The 15,467-nt window shown below is 45.0% G+C and overlaps 1 protein-coding gene across 2 annotated transcripts in view; it reads right to left on the bottom strand.

Moving 5' to 3' along the window:
- SCNN1B (sodium channel epithelial 1 subunit beta) overlaps positions 1-15,467 on the bottom strand; it is an 87,404-nt gene that overhangs the window by 41,423 nt on the left and 30,514 nt on the right. The window contains exon 2 of one of the 2 annotated variants that reach the window (XM_033217756.1): positions 4,621-4,744. The exons of the other annotated variant lie outside the window; for it this stretch is intronic. The gene's annotated coding sequence lies outside the window, so the exon portion shown is untranslated. The remainder of the gene's footprint in view (positions 1-4,620; positions 4,745-15,467) is intronic. 2 annotated transcript variants of the gene reach the window in all.

Genomic DNA, 15,467 nt, shown 5'->3' on the forward strand with positions numbered 1-15,467 from the left:
AACTAGTCTGGCCCCTTGGGTCATTAGCCAAATAAAAGTAAGTGCTGCAAACAACTTTATGATGTTCTGGTCAGATTTCACCCCCAAGGTGATAGATGGTCTGTGTTTGGAATGTATACACCGTTTATGGAGAAGGGATTGCATCAGCATACAGTTTAACCCAATCCAAACAAGTCAAGTAGAGACTGAGTCCATGTGTGCATGCAGAAAGAGACACACCAATTGTCATGCTTCAGTGTCACAGGTTGCTGACTATACATTGGCCCTGAACTCATGGCAAATGTTCCTGGTAGTAAATGCAAAAACAATAAATGTGGGAAACTATTTCAGTTTTCTTTCTTTCTTTTTTTTTTGAGACGGAGTTTTGCTCTTGTTGCCCAGGCTGCAGTGCAATGGTGCGATCTCGGCTCACTGCAACCTTCACCTCCTGGATTCAAGCAATTCTCCTGCTTCAGCCTCCCGAGTAGCTAGGGTTACAGGCGTGCGCCACCATGCCCAGCTAATTTTGTATTATTAGTAGAGACGGGGTTTCTCCATGTTGGTCAGGCTGGTCTCAAACTCCCAACCTCAGGTGATCTGCCCGCCTCAGCCTCCCAAAGTGCTGGGATTACAGGCGTGAGCCACTGTGCCCGGCCCTGTTTCAGTTTTCTTATGAGACAAAACATCTGCTCACTCTCAGGGGCAATTTTTTTCCTGAGATTGGCTCATATAGCCCAGGGTCCTTGTGGATAATTGGAAGCGCAGCTCTGTGTGTGCCTCTACTTACTGTTTTGACAAAAGACACATAAATGCTATTCATATGTCCAATTCTTAACATCCCCCTTCTGAATGAGAGGTTGCAAGAGGCTGACTCATCAGCTGTATGGGGTGTGCAAAACTTCTTTGTTGTTCTTAGCACAGTATTGCTTTTTTTGTTTGTTTGTTTGGTTTTTTTTGAGACAGAGTCTTGCTCTGTTGTCCAGGCTGGACTTCTGTCTCCTGGGTTCAAGCGATTCTCTTGCCTCAGGCTCCCCAGTGGCTGGCATTACAGGTATGTGCCACCATGCCCAACTAATTTTTGTGTTTTCAGTAGAGACGGGGTTTCATCATGTTGGCCAGGCTGGTCTCCAACTCCTGACCTCTAGTGATCCGCCCGCCTTAGCCTCCCAAAATGCTATTACAGGTGTGAGCCACCGTGCCTGGCCCAGTATTGCTTTTTGTTTGCTCAGGCTGGAGTGCTGTGGCAAGATCATGGTTCACTGCAGCTTTGACTTCCCACACTCAAGTGATCCTCCCACCTTGGCCTGCTGAGTAACTGGGACCGCAGGTGCACACCACCATGCCTAGCTAATTTATTTTATTTTTTGTAGAAACAAGGATGGTGGGGGTGGGAGAAGGGTGATCTCACTATGTTGTCCGGGCTGGTCTCAAACTTCTGGGCTCAAGCAATCCTCCTGCCTTGGCCTCCCAAAGTGTTGGGATTATAGGTGTGAGCCACCATGCCCAGCACAGTTCCTCCTTTTAATTAACAGTTTCAGTGAGATATAGTTCACATGTCATATAATCCATCCATTTAAAGTGTAGAATTCACTGGATTTCAGTATATTCACATTGTTCAACTATCATCACAATCAATTTTAAAACATCTTTATTTCCCCTAAAGAAAACTCCATGCACATTAGGAGTTGTTTCTCATTCCTCTCTCCACCCTCCTCCTCCCCATCAGAAACCACTTATGTATTCTCTTTCTCTCTAGATTTGCCTATTTTGGATGTTTCGTATAAACCAAGCTTTTCTATCCTGTGGCTCGCAGGCCACAGGCAGCCCAGGATGGCTTTGAATGGGGCCCAACACAAATTCATAAACTTTCTTAAAACACTATGAGATTTTTTTTCCTTAGCTCATCAGCTACTGTTAGTGTTAGTCCACTTTATGAGTGGCCCAAGACAATTCTTCTTCTTCCAATGTGGTTCAGGGAAGCCAAAAGATTGGACACTCCTAATAAAAGTGAAATTGCAGGCTGGGCACAGTGGCTCATGCCTGTAATTCCAGCAATTTGGGAGGGTGAGGTGGGCAGATCGCTTGAGGTCAAGAGTTCAAGGCCAGCCTGGCCAACATGGTGAAACTCTGTCTCTACTAAAAATACAAAATTAGCTGGGCGTGGTGGCACATGCCTGAAATCCCTGCTACTCAGGAGGCCGAGGCAGGAGAATTGCTTGATCTCGGGAGGCAGAGTTTGCAGTGAGCAGAGATCGTGCCACTGAACTCCAGCCTGGGTGACAAGAGTGAAACTCAGTCTCAACAAACAGACAAAAAATGGGATTTCACAATATGTGGTCTTTTCTGACTGGCTTCTTTTACTTAGTGTGTTTTCAAGGTATGTTGCAGCATGCATTAGTGCTTCATTTCTTTCTATTGCTAAATAATATCCCATATTATGTTGAGACTACATTTTATTTATCCATTCATCAGTTGATGGACAGTTTAGTTGTTTTTACTTTTTGGCTGTTATGATAATACTGCTATGAATGATCATGTATACGTTTTGTGTAGAAATAGGTTTCATTTCTCTTGGGTATATACCTAGGAGTGGTCTTGAACTCCTGACCTGGGTCTGATGGTAATTCTGTGTTTAATGTTTTGAGGAATTGCAAGACTGTTTTCCAAAATGGCTACACTACTTAACAATTTCACCCATTGTATAAGGGTTCTAATTTCTCCATATCCTCTCCAAAACTTATTATCCATTTTTAAAAAATTATTACAGCTACCTTAGTGGGGTGTAAAGTGATATCTTACGTTGGTTTCAATTTGCATTTTCCTGATAGCTAATGATGTTGAACATCTTCTCATAGGCTTATATACTGGCCATTAGATCCACTATATGGCCACTATATCTTCTTTGGAGAAATGTCTATTCAGATCCTTCACCATTTTTTAACTGGGCTATTTATCTTTTTACTACTGAGTTGCAAGAGTTATTTATATATTCTGTACACAAGTCCCTTATCAGGCGGGACTTGCAAACATTTTCTTTCCTTCTCCGTGTGTGGTCTTTTTATTTTCTTGATGGTGGTGTCCTTTGAAGAACAAAAGTTTTTAAGTTTGATGATGCCAAATTTGTCTATATTTCTTTTTTGTGTGTGTGTGCTTTGGTTTCATATCTAAGACTCTATTGCCTAATCCAAGGTCCTGAAGATTTGTTTCTATGTTTTACTCTAAGGACTTTATAATTCCAGCTCTATATTTAGGTCTTTGATTCATTTTGAATTAATTTATGTATGTAGTGTGAGATAGGAATCCAACTTCATTGTTTTTCATGTAGATATCCGCTTGTCCCAGCGCCCAGACTATTCTTTCTCCCATTTAATTGTCTTGGCACTTTGTCTGATTTTTTTCTTTTTCTTTCTTTTTTTTTTTTGAGGCGGAGTCTCGCTCTGTCTCCCAGGCTGGAGTGCAGTGACTGGATCTCGGCTCACTGCAAGCTCCGCCTCCCGGGCTTACGCCTTTACTTTGTCTGATTTTTAAGCATTTCAATGAAAAGAAAGTTGAAATAAATGGAGAGCTATACCATGCTCATGGATTAGAAGACTCAATATTGTTAAGATGTCAGTTAACCTCTAGAGTCAACTCACTCCTAATCTCTAGAGTCTACTCAATTTCAACCAAAATCCCAGTAGAATTTTTGTAGACATTGACAAACTGATTCTAAAATTTATGTGGAAAAGCAAAAGAGCTAAAACAGCAAAAACAAAACAGAATCAGACACACATGCATGTGTACACATGCACACACATACACATGTCAAAACAAAATTTTTAAAAACTTAACGAAGAATAAAAACAAGTTGAAAGACATTTCTATGTGATATCAACACTTACTGTAAGTTGCATTTATCAGGACAGTGTGGTATTGCTGTAATGATAGATCTACTGATCATTGGATTAGGGAGCTCTGATAGACCTACAAATTTGCCAAGGTAATTCAATGAAGAAAGTGTAGTCTTGGCCGGGCACGGTGGCTCACACCTGTACTTCCAGTTCTTTGGGCCAACAAAGTACTGGGATCACTTGAGCCCAGGAGTTTGAGACCAGCCTGGGCGACACAGTGAGAGCTTGTCTCTATTTAAAAGAAAGATTAAAATGTAAAAAAAAAAAAAAAAAAGTGTAATTTTTTTCAACAAAAAATGCTTAAACAAATAGTTGTCCATATTTTTTTGAAGGGAATCTTAACTCCTACCCCACACTATATGCAAAAACTAACTTCAAATGGTTCATAGACCTAATAAACTATAAAACACCCAGAAGAAAGCATAGAAGAAAATCTGTGGAACCTTAGGATATGCAAAGATCTTCAGATAGGACACTAAAATCATGAATCATAAAAAACTTATAAATTGTACTTTATTAGAATTAAAATCTGCTTTTCAAAAGACATAGTTGAGAGAATGAGACAGCAAGCTCCTGGGAGAAAATACTTGAAATACATGTCTGACAAAGAATTTCTATGCAGGATATATAAAGAACTCTTACAACTAAATAATACAACAAACAGTTCAGCAAAAAAAAGGGCCAATGATTTGAATAGACAACATAAAAGAGGAAATATGAATGGCCCACAAGCACATGAAAAAATGCTCACCATCATTAGTCACTGGAGAAATGCGGATCAAAACCACGATGAGATATCACTTCACACCCACTAGAAGGACTGGTAGTATCTAGTGTTGGTGAGGATATGTAGCAACCGGAATTCTCCTACACAGCTGGTTGGAATGCAAAATGGTACAGTCACTTTGGAAGGCAGTTTGATATAGTTTCTTATAAAGTTGCCGGACGTGGTGGCTCACACCTATAATCCCAGCACTTTGGGAGGTCAAGGTGGGTGGATCACTTGACATCAGGAGTTTGAGACCCTGTGGCCAACATGGTGAAACCCTGTCTCTACTAAAACACAAAAAAATTAGCTGGGAGTGGTGCCACATGCCTGTAATCCCAGCTAGTTGGGAGGCTGAGACAGGAGAATCGCTTGAACCAGGAGGTGGAGGTTGCAGTGAGCCGAGATCGTGCCATTGAACTCCAGCCTGGGTGACAGAGTGAGACTCCATCTCAAAATAATAATAATAATAATAAAGTTAAGGAGGCCAGGTGCAGTGGCTCATGCCTGTAATCCCAGCACTTTCAGAGGCCAAGCCAGGAGGATTTCTTGAGCCCGGGAGTTTGAGGCTAGCCTTGGTAACATAGTAAGACCCTGTCTCTATATTTAAAAAAAAAAGTTAAATGGACACTTATCATATGACCCAGCAATTCCACTTCTACTTATCCAGGAGAAAAACATACGTTCACACACAGACTTGTACATATATGTTCGCTTATTCATAATAGCCCCTACCTAGAAGCAATTCATACGTCCACCAACAGGGGAAGAAATAAATAAATTACAGCATATCCATAATGGGATTCCATTCAACAATAAAAGGGAACCAACTATTGATACATAAAACATGGACGTATATAAAAAATATGTTGAGTAAAAAGCTAAACACATAAGAATACATACTATAGAATTCCATTATATGAATCCCTAGAAAAGATGAATTAATCTATTGTGACAGAAAGCAGATCAGTAAGTATCTGGGCCTTGGGGGAGCTGGGTTGACTAAAAGTTGTACAGGGAGCCTTTTGGAGACGATGAAAATATTCTAGATCTTGAATGGGATGGTGGTTCATTAAATGCATACACTCGTGAAAACTCATCAAACAATATACTTAAAATGGATGCATTCTATTATATGTAAATTACATCTCAGTAAAGTTTTAACAAAAGACTTTAATCCATTGCCATTTCAAAATGGTGAGATTTTGCATTTTTTTAAAATGTGGATTTTCTTCATCTTTTGAAAAGTCAGAAGATGTGACAGTTGTCCCCGCATGACCATGTTCTGCTAGAGTTGACTAGCAGCTGCTCTCCTTGGATGGCTAACATGTTCCCAGTTCACCCCGATTCTTCCCATTCCATGCTGTCTTATACCCAGCCCTCTTTACTCGTTTTCATTAGCTGCTCTGGCTCATGTGGACATCAGACTTTGTGACTCCTGTAAATTGCAGGTCAGATTCTTTCATTAAAATCCCCTATACTTATTTTTGTAGCAAAACCTCAATTATTCAAGATTACGGGGGAATATGGTTTCTGGTAGCTGGATTTTTAAAGTTAATTGAAGGTTAACCTGAAAGTGGATTTGACTCTGGTTATTGAAAAATCTTACATGTTTCTGCCTCTGCGAAGGCAACCAGAGGACATGACTGACTCTTTATTCTCAAGCACCTGGCCAGGTGTAGGAGCCACAGGTGAGGTTTAGTGTCCAGGCCAGAAAAAGTGAAGAAGAGTTTTAGGGGAGCTGTCAGGATCTCTAGAGAAGCCAGGGCATAACTTGGACACAATTTCTATTTATAAATTCAAAGATTATGTGCATTTCCAGCACCAAGATTTTGGTCTCTAAATACCATTCTTGACTAAAAGAACCAGGGCTTCTTAGAAAAATGGTTGCTACCAGCTTTGGTGTAGGAAATGTATAAAATGAGCCTTTCTCTTTTTTATTTTTATTTTTATTATTATTTTTGACACAGGGTCTCAGTCTGTCATCCAGGCTGAAGTGCAGTGGCACAATCACAGCTCACTGCAGCCTCAACCTTCTGGACTCCAGCTATCCTCCCACCTCAGCCTCCTAAGTAGCTGGGACTACAGGTGCGTGCCACCATGCCTGGCTAATTTTTGTTATTTTTATTTTTATTTTGGTAGAAATGGGGTTTTGCCATGTTGCCCAGCTGGTCTTGAACTCCTGGGTTCAAGTGATTCTCCTGCCTTGGCCTCCCAAAGTGCTGAGATTACAGGTATGAGCCACTGTGCCTGGCCTATATGTTTTAAATGTTTAAATATTAACCATCTGGTACTTTAAAAATTTTTGCAGATCTCTGATTTACTATGTGATATATATTTGCACTAAATAAGAGGAAACCTGGGGCCGAGCACAGCGGCTCAAGCCTGTAATCTTCCAGCACTTTGGGAGGCTGAGGCAGGTTGATCACCTGAGGTTAGGAGTTCGAGACCAGCCTGGCCAACATGGTGAAACCCTGTCTCTACTAAAAATATAAAAATTAGCCGGGCATGATGATGGGTGCCTGTAATTCTAGCTATTTGGAGGCTGAGGCAGGAGAATCACTTGAACCCGGTAGGGAGGCGGAGGTTGCAGTGAGCCGAGATCACACCACTGCACTCCAGCCTGGAAGACAAGAATGAAACCCCATCCCCTCCCCCCCCAAAAAAAAGAAGGAAGAAAGAAGAGAAGAGAAGAGAAGAGACAGAAAAGGAAAGGAAACCTGGCCACATGTGGTGGCTCATGCCTGTAATCCCAGTGCTTTGGGAGACTGAAGCAGGAGGATCCCTGGAGACCAGGAGTTTGAAACCAGCCCAGGTAACATATTAAGAGCCCCACCTCTACAAAACATCTACAAAATTAGCTGAGTGTGGTGGCATGTGCCTGTGGTCTCAGCTACTGGGGATGCTGAGGTGGGAGGATTGCTCGAGCCCAGGAATTGGAGGTTGCAATGAGCTATGATGGTATCATTGCAAGTTTAGCCTGGGTGACAGAGCAAGACACTGTCTAAAAATATAATAAATAGTAAAAAGAAATATTTCAAATGGGTATTTCATATAAATACTTATAAACTTGATTTTGTTATTTCCCTCTAACTACCTGCTAATTCGAAGTTTTTCTAAGCATTGATCATTTGTATACCACTTTTGCAATTTTTGCTAAATCCGTGTAGCACTTGTATCATTATTTACTTAATAGATAACACCACATCATCTCACTTTTTTATTTTTGGCTAAAATAAACTCAACTTCCTCCTAGGCACTACTATGAATTCAAAGCCATATTACACCTATGAAATAACAGGTTTGATGTGCTGAGCCATTTTTTCTTAATGCACATTAACATACCTTCTTAACTATTCAGAAAAAGGTTCCTGTGAGAATCATTAAAAAAAAAATCGGCTGGGCGCGGTGGCTCAAGCCTGTAATCCCAGCACTTTGGGAGGCCAAGGCGGGTGGATCACAAGGTCAGGAGATCGAGACCATCCTGGCTAACACGGTGAAACCCCGTCTCTACTAAAAAATACAAAAAACTAGCCGGGCGAGGTGGCGGGCGCCTGTAGTCCCAGCTACTCGGGAGGCTGAGGCAGGAGAATGGCGTGAATCCGGGAGGCGGAGCTTGCAGTGAGCTGAGATGCGGCCACTGCACTCCAGCCCGGCGACAGAGCGAGACTCCGTCTCAAAAAAAAAAAAAAAAAAAAAAATTCATCTTGTTTACCACCCTTTGGGAAATGCCCTGTTAATTGTCTTTTACAGGCTGAAGCATGTAATGGTCCAAGGACATACGTTCTCTTTCAAGGCATTTCCTGGTGTGGCTTCATGCAGTTCTTTTAAGTATATTGGGATAGGCATAATTATGCCCATTACACAGAGAACTGAGAGCACAGAGGGACTCAGAGGGACTTACCCACGGTCATGGTGAGTCAATGGGCAGGTCTGAAAATAGAAACCAGATTACCTGGCTTCCGGCCACCTCTCACCTACTCGCTCAGACGGGACACCTGACACCTTGTACCTGTTCTGGTGGGTGCTGGGGAAATGTGAAGTGGAGCAATGCAGCTGGCCGTGTCTTCCATGTGTACCTATGAATCTCCTTTGCCCAATGCTGTGGTTCCCTGACATCTACGGGTGCTCCCAGAAAGCCAAACTCAGCATGACTAATGGAAACAATAGGAAAAGTGGCTTCCTCCACAACCCTCTAAGAGGGGGAGACATAAAGGTCTTATTTGAGCTGATCAGAGACAGTGGATGTTGTCAACATATATAGTTAAGTGAGAGCAAAGAAAGGGTAGAACAGTATATGAAGCCCACATGCATTTATGTTAAAAAATATATATATACAGGCTGGGCATGGTGGCTTACGCCTGTAATCCTAGCACTTTGGGAGGCTGAGGCAGGTGGATCACCTGAGGTCAGGAGTTCGAGACTAGTCTGGCCAACATGGCAAAACCCTGTCTCCACTAAAAATAAAAATATTAGCTGGGCATGATGGCATACAACTGTAATCCCAGCTATTGGGAGGCTGAGGCAGGAGAATCGCTTGAACCCAGGAAGCGGAGGTTGCAGTGAGCCGAGCCCGCCCTCCGGACTGGGCGACAGAGAGAGACTCCGTCTAAAAAAATAATAATAACAATACAGGCAGGCTGGCACGGTGGCTCACTCCTGTAATCCCAGCACTTTGGGAGGCTGAGGCAGGAGGATCTTTGAGCCCACAAGTTTGAGGCCAGCTTAGGCAACATAGAGCTATTTGCTTGTGTCTGTGTAGTCCTTCTACCAGGTCACACAAGAAAGTAGTAATATGAGTTGCCCTCAAGAAAGGAACTAAGTGACTGGGGGAACAGGCAGAACAGGAGACATAAAACAATTATTTACTCCTTTTGCACCTTTTGAATTCTGCAGCCTATCAATGTTTAATCTATTTATTCAGTCAGCAAATATTGATTAATATCCATTGTGTACTCCGCACCATTCTAGGTGCTGGGCATTTATCAGTGAACAAAACAGGCAATGAATCCCTGCCTTTGTGTAGCTTACATGTCCACAGGAAAGAGGAAAAAAAAATTGAAAAGAGCAATTAAAATTTTAAATGTGGACTGATTGGAATTAGATCCAAAAAATTTGTATAGCAGTGATTAGATTTGCAAAGATTGAACTGTTCCGTAATACTAAGTATGGGCCGAGCTCTGGGGAAAAAAACACATTTATGTGCTGATAGGGTTGAAATTGGTGCAGTCATTTGGACAGCAATCTGGCAGTCCCTACTACATTTAACATGTGACAACCCATGACTCCACAGTTCCCCTTCATGTAGTAAGTGTGCGTTAGTGCATGCACGCACGTGTGCACAGTTTAAGGATGTTGATTGCAACATCGTAATACTCTCAAATGGGAAACACCTTCACCACTCATAATGAGGAGGTTGCAGAGGAGTGGATGGAGTGCAAACAGCTGCACCACAGGAACTGTGGAAGCAAAGCAAGGAAGAACAACTGCTGCAGGTTAAGGCAGGACTAGGGCAGTCTGGACGGGTGTGCCTCAGGGTTTCAGGTGAGCTGAGGTGTTGACGTTCTAGACCTCTGGGCGGCTGGAGCACCCCTGTCCCCCACTGCCTGCCCTCCTCTGCCACTGGTCACGTGCTACCTTGTCTCTTTCCTGTAGTGTGAATTCTGTGCATACAGTATGCACGTATATACTCCATGACTCGAAAAAGGCTAGAAAGCACTGGTTTAGAAACACTTTATCATTCATTCCAGCCCTGAAATGTTAAGATTTTACAGCAATGTCACGCTGAGGTCAACTCTGAGTTCTCCGGGGTGGGTCACGGAGGTTCACGGTAAGGCAGTGTCGAGGTGGTGGCCACACTCCCACACCATGTGGAGATGTCCTCTGGGGTCGCCGCCCCACGTGTTGGGTGGTGTCTGGGGGATGTGGCTGTGCACGCTATTGGGGGCATGTTGGTGGCTGTCCCACAGTTTCATTCCATGGTGTGGCAATGGCAGAGTCACCCTCTCATTCTGTGGGGCAGGGAGCACCCTTACATGGTAATGAGTCATTCCCATCCACACCGCAGGCAAGCACAGCCCATCTGGGCGTTAAGGACCTGGATGTGGCTAGCATTCCCATTCGAGGGCAAACAGGGTAGGGTTTGGGAATTAGGCCCCAGTTAGGGTCTGGTTCTGCCATCTCCTTAAGAAAGGGGCTTAATCCATGACATAAAAGGTTGGTCTCTGAGTCTTTATTTTTAAATTTTAACTTAATTTAATTTTTAAATTAGAGATGGGGTCTTGCTGTATTGCCCAGGCTGGTCTCAAACTCCTGGGCTCAAGCAATCCCCCCACCTTGACCTCCCAAAGTGCTGGGATTACAGGTGCAAGCCATTGCATCCAGCCATGAGCCTTAGTTTTACAATCTGCAAATGGGAATAGTAGTACCTGTGCCTTCTAGGTTGTTGTCAGGATTCAATAAGATAAGGCATGGGAAGCAGTTTGCACAGTGCCTGTCACAAAGTAAGTGTTCATAAATGGCAACTATTGTTATTTTTTAAAATTATTATTCTTGTTATTAACATTTTATGGAAGGTGTAGAATTATTCAAAATGGCCCTGGGTGTTTCCCATGGGTGGTTGGAGCTGTCATTCACAGAGAAATGGCCACGCGGAGAAGAGGTCTCCAGGCTCTGCTTCTCGTGGGACTGCGTCACTCCCTGGCAGCGAAATCCCACACTCCCCAAGGTCTCTAGTTGTCCCAGATTCCCCAATGGCTGGCAGCTGGCTTTCCCAGACAGCAATTGCAAACAGCTGCACCTAAACCCAGCCTGCCTGGCCCTGGTGGCCATCTATGCTTCAGTAATAAGGCCACTTTCTTTCTTTTTCTTTTTTTATTTTGAGACCAAATCTTACTCTGTTGCCCAGGCTGGAATGCACCGGGGCGATCTCAGCTCACTGCAACCTCTGCCCCCCGGGTTCAAGTGATTCTCCTGCCTCGACCTCCCGAGTAGCTGGGATTACAGGCACCTGCAGCCACGTCCAGCTGTTTTTGTATTTTTAGTAGAGACAGGGTTTCGCCATTTTGGCCAGGCTGGTCTTGAACTCCTGACCTCGTAATCTACTGCCTCGGCCTCCCAAAGTGCTGAGATTACAGGCATGAGCCACCGCACCCAGCCAACAAGGTCACTTCCTACACTTGGCTCCTATGAAGGAAGACCCGTGAGACTGAGGTCACCCCACTAGGATGGAATCCTCACCATGTCAGCAGGTGCCCTGGCCCTGGCAATGCCTATCTGTGGGATTACAGGGAGCCTAGGAGACAAAAAACATCTCTGCCAGGCATGGTGGCTCATGCCTGTAATCCTAGCACCATGGGAGGCCGAAGCAGGAGGATCACTTGAGCTTAGGAGTTCGAGATCAGCCCGGCAACATAGTGAGATCCCGTCTCTACAAAAAACAAAAAATGAGGCCGGGTGCTGTGCTTCACTCCTGTAATTCCAGCACTTTGGGAGGCCGAGGCGGGTGGATTACCTGAAGTCAAGAGTTCAAGACCAGCCTGATCAACATGGTGAAACCTTGTCTTGACTAAATATACAAAAAACTAGCTAGGCATGGTGGTGGGCACCTGTAATCCCAGCTTCTCGGGAGGCTGAGGCAGGAGAATCGCTTGATCTCAGGAGGCAGAGGTTGCAGTGAGTCGAGATCACGCCACTGCACTCCAGCCTGGGCAAGAGAGTGAAAGTTCACATAAAAAAAAAAAAAAAAAAAGAGCTGGGCATGGTGGCATGTGCCTGTGGTCCCAGCTGCTCAGGAGGCTGAACTGGGAGGATCATCTGAGCCCAAGAGATTGAGGCTGCAGTGAGCTGTGATTGCACCACTGCAATCTAGCGTGGGCAATAGAGCAGGACCCTGTCTCTAAAAACAACCCAAAAAACAAAAAGACGAGAGATCCCATTCCTCAGAGCTCAGCACACCTTATCACAAACAAACAAAAACCCACCCCCACACAAAACATCTCTGTGTTGCTGACTTTGGCCTTGTGGGTTTCCTTATAATGCCCTGTCCTTAGCTCACACTTCATGGTGGTGTAAATTCATCCCACCCCTTTACATGGCCAGTGTTGATCCTACAAAGAGGCCCCTGTTGAGGCAGAACTCAGACCTGGAATAGATGCCCCTCCTCCTGTGCTAATTCTGAGCTATGATGGTGCTGTGGTCTGAATGAATGTGTTCCCCCACCAAATTCATATTTTAAAAAGAATTCATATGTTGAAACGAGGCTGGCTTTAGGAGATGTTGAGTCATGAATCATGAGTGGGATTAGTGCAGGTTTTTTTTTTTTTTTTTTTTGAGACGGAGTCTCGCTCTGTCACCCAGGCTGGAGTGCAGTGGCCAGATTTCAGCTCACTGCAAGCTCCGCCTCCCGGGTTCACGCCATTCTCCTGCCTCAGCCTCCCGAGCAGCTGGGACTACAGGCGCCGCCACCTCGCCCGGCTAGTTTTTTGTATTTTTAGTAGAGACGGGGTTTCACCGTGTTAGCCAGGATGGTTTCGATCTGCTGACCTCGTGATCCACCCGTCTCGGCCTCCCAAAGTGCTGGGATTACAGGCTTGAGCCACCACGCCCGGCTAGTGCAGTTTTAAAAGTGACCAGGAGGCTGGGCGTGGTGGCTCATGCCTGTAATCCCAGCACTTTGGGAGGCCAAGGCAGGTGGATCACCTGAAGTCAAGAGTTCGAGACCAGCCTGGCCAACATGACAAATCTACTAAAAAATACAAAAATTAGCTGGGCATGGTGGTGGGTACCTGTAATGGCAGCTATTTGGGAGGCTGACACAGGAGAATCACTTGAACCCAGGAGGCGGAGGTTGCAGTGAGTAGAGATTGGACCACTACACTCCAGCCTGGATGACAAAGTGAGACTCTGTCTCAAAAAAAAAAAAAAAAGTGATCAGGAAAAGCTCCCTGGCCCCTTCCATCATGTGAAGACATAGCAAGAAGGTGCCATCTATGACCCAGCAAGTTGGCCCTCACCAGACACTGAATCTGCCAGTGCCTTGATTTTGGACTTCCCAGCCTCCAGAACCATGAAAAACAAACATCTGTTGTTTATCACCCACTCAGTTTATGATATTTTGTTATAGCAGCCTGGATGGACTAAGATAATGGTGTAGGTTTCCTGTAAAAGGCTGGTTGGAACAAGCTGAGGGGCAGGAGGACCCCACCCTATGTGCACTCCTCCCTGTACCTTATTATTTTTTTTTTTTTAAATCTCAGGACATCCTGCAGATGACTAAGGTGCCAGCACCTTTTCTTCATCCCCAAGCAAAGAGAAACCATTTCTCCCGAAGAGAAACCTTGAACTTTGTCATCTCGGCTGTTGGGAAAGAAGGGAGTGCTTTAGGCCAAAATTGCTGGTGCTAAACACCACCCAGGAGGGCTGAGAAAGAAGGGAGTGATTCTGACAGGAGCCAGTGGGGAGGGTGAGTAAGTTGTGTGGGGCAGAGACCTGCCACCCTCTTCAACCCAGCCCTGCCCACCTGTGGGCTCAACGCAGCCCTGCTGTGCCCATCTGGCTGGTTCTGAAATGGAAGATGAATCATGGCAAGTATCAGATAAGAGCTCAGACGAAAGCTACTGGCTGGCGATAAAGAACGCTGGCCACACCTTTCAGGGAGCCTGTGCCAGGGTCCTTGGAAAACCTTGTCTGGTCTCCAGATGTGAAGCCATAACCCAGGTTCTCTCCATCTCCTGCAGCTACCACCAGGGAAGCCTCAACTGCCCTTAACAGATCTCGGCCGGGCAGGGTGGCTCATGCCTGTAATCCCAGCACTTTTGGAGGCTGCAGCAGGAGGATCACTTGAGGTCAGGAGTTAAAAACCTGGCCACATAGCAAGACTCCCTCTCTAGAAAAAATTTACAAATTAGCCAGGTGTAGTGGTGCATGACTGTAGTCCCAACTGTTCAGGAGGCTGAGGAGGGAGGATCGCTTGAGCCCGGGAGTTGGAGGCTGCAGTGAACTATGATGGTGCCACTGCACTCCAGCCTGGGCACCAGAGCAGGACCCTGTCTCTAAAAACAACCCAAAAAATAAAAAGATAAGAGATCCCATTCCTCAGAGATCAGCACAGCACACATCCCTGCCCCTCAGGCACTGCACAGAGAGCAGGCTGCAGGATCTGAAAGTGAGGCACTGGGGAAAATGCCCCTCAGAATCCTGTCTGGCCTCTTCTCCTGTTCCTTCCAAGGCTCTCATCTCTCTCAGCCTGCGTTTGGCAACCCCGACACCACGCATGGACCAATGCTCTGAGCAGAACCGCTACAGCCTCAGAACAGCTGCTTGTGCCTGCTTTTCTTCCTAACCATCAAGGGACCAAGGGGATTGTTCAGTTGGGCCCATCCAGGTTGGAGGATGCTGGATAAGAGCTGAAGTCCAGCCCGTGCTCCACCTGCCAAATTGGGGTCCCCGGGGACTACAGCCAAGCAAAGAAGTAACTTTTCCTAAGGCCCTCAAAGGCGACACATGGGTTGCTGCAAAACACGGGCTTCTGCCTGGAGCCACAGTCAACAATGTTTGGCTGAGCTGGGCTATATTTTCTTTTCTCTTTTTCGTGCTCTTTTTTTTTTTTTTTTTGATACAGGGTCTCACTCTGTCACACAGGCCAGAGTGCAGTGGTGCAATCGCAACTTACTGCAGCCTCCAACTCCCTGGGCTCAAGTGATTCTCCTGCCTCAGTCTCCCATGTAGCTGAGACCACAGGCACATGCCACCATGCCCAACTAATTTTTAAAATATTTTGTAGAGACAGAGTCTCACCATGTTGTCCAGGCTGGTATATTTTCAAAAGAAGA

The sequence above is a fragment of the Trachypithecus francoisi genome, unplaced genomic scaffold, assembly GCF_009764315.1.
Source record: "Trachypithecus francoisi isolate TF-2019V2 unplaced genomic scaffold, Tfra_2.0 Lachesis_group10, whole genome shotgun sequence".
Taxonomy (NCBI): domain Eukaryota; kingdom Metazoa; phylum Chordata; class Mammalia; order Primates; family Cercopithecidae; genus Trachypithecus; species Trachypithecus francoisi.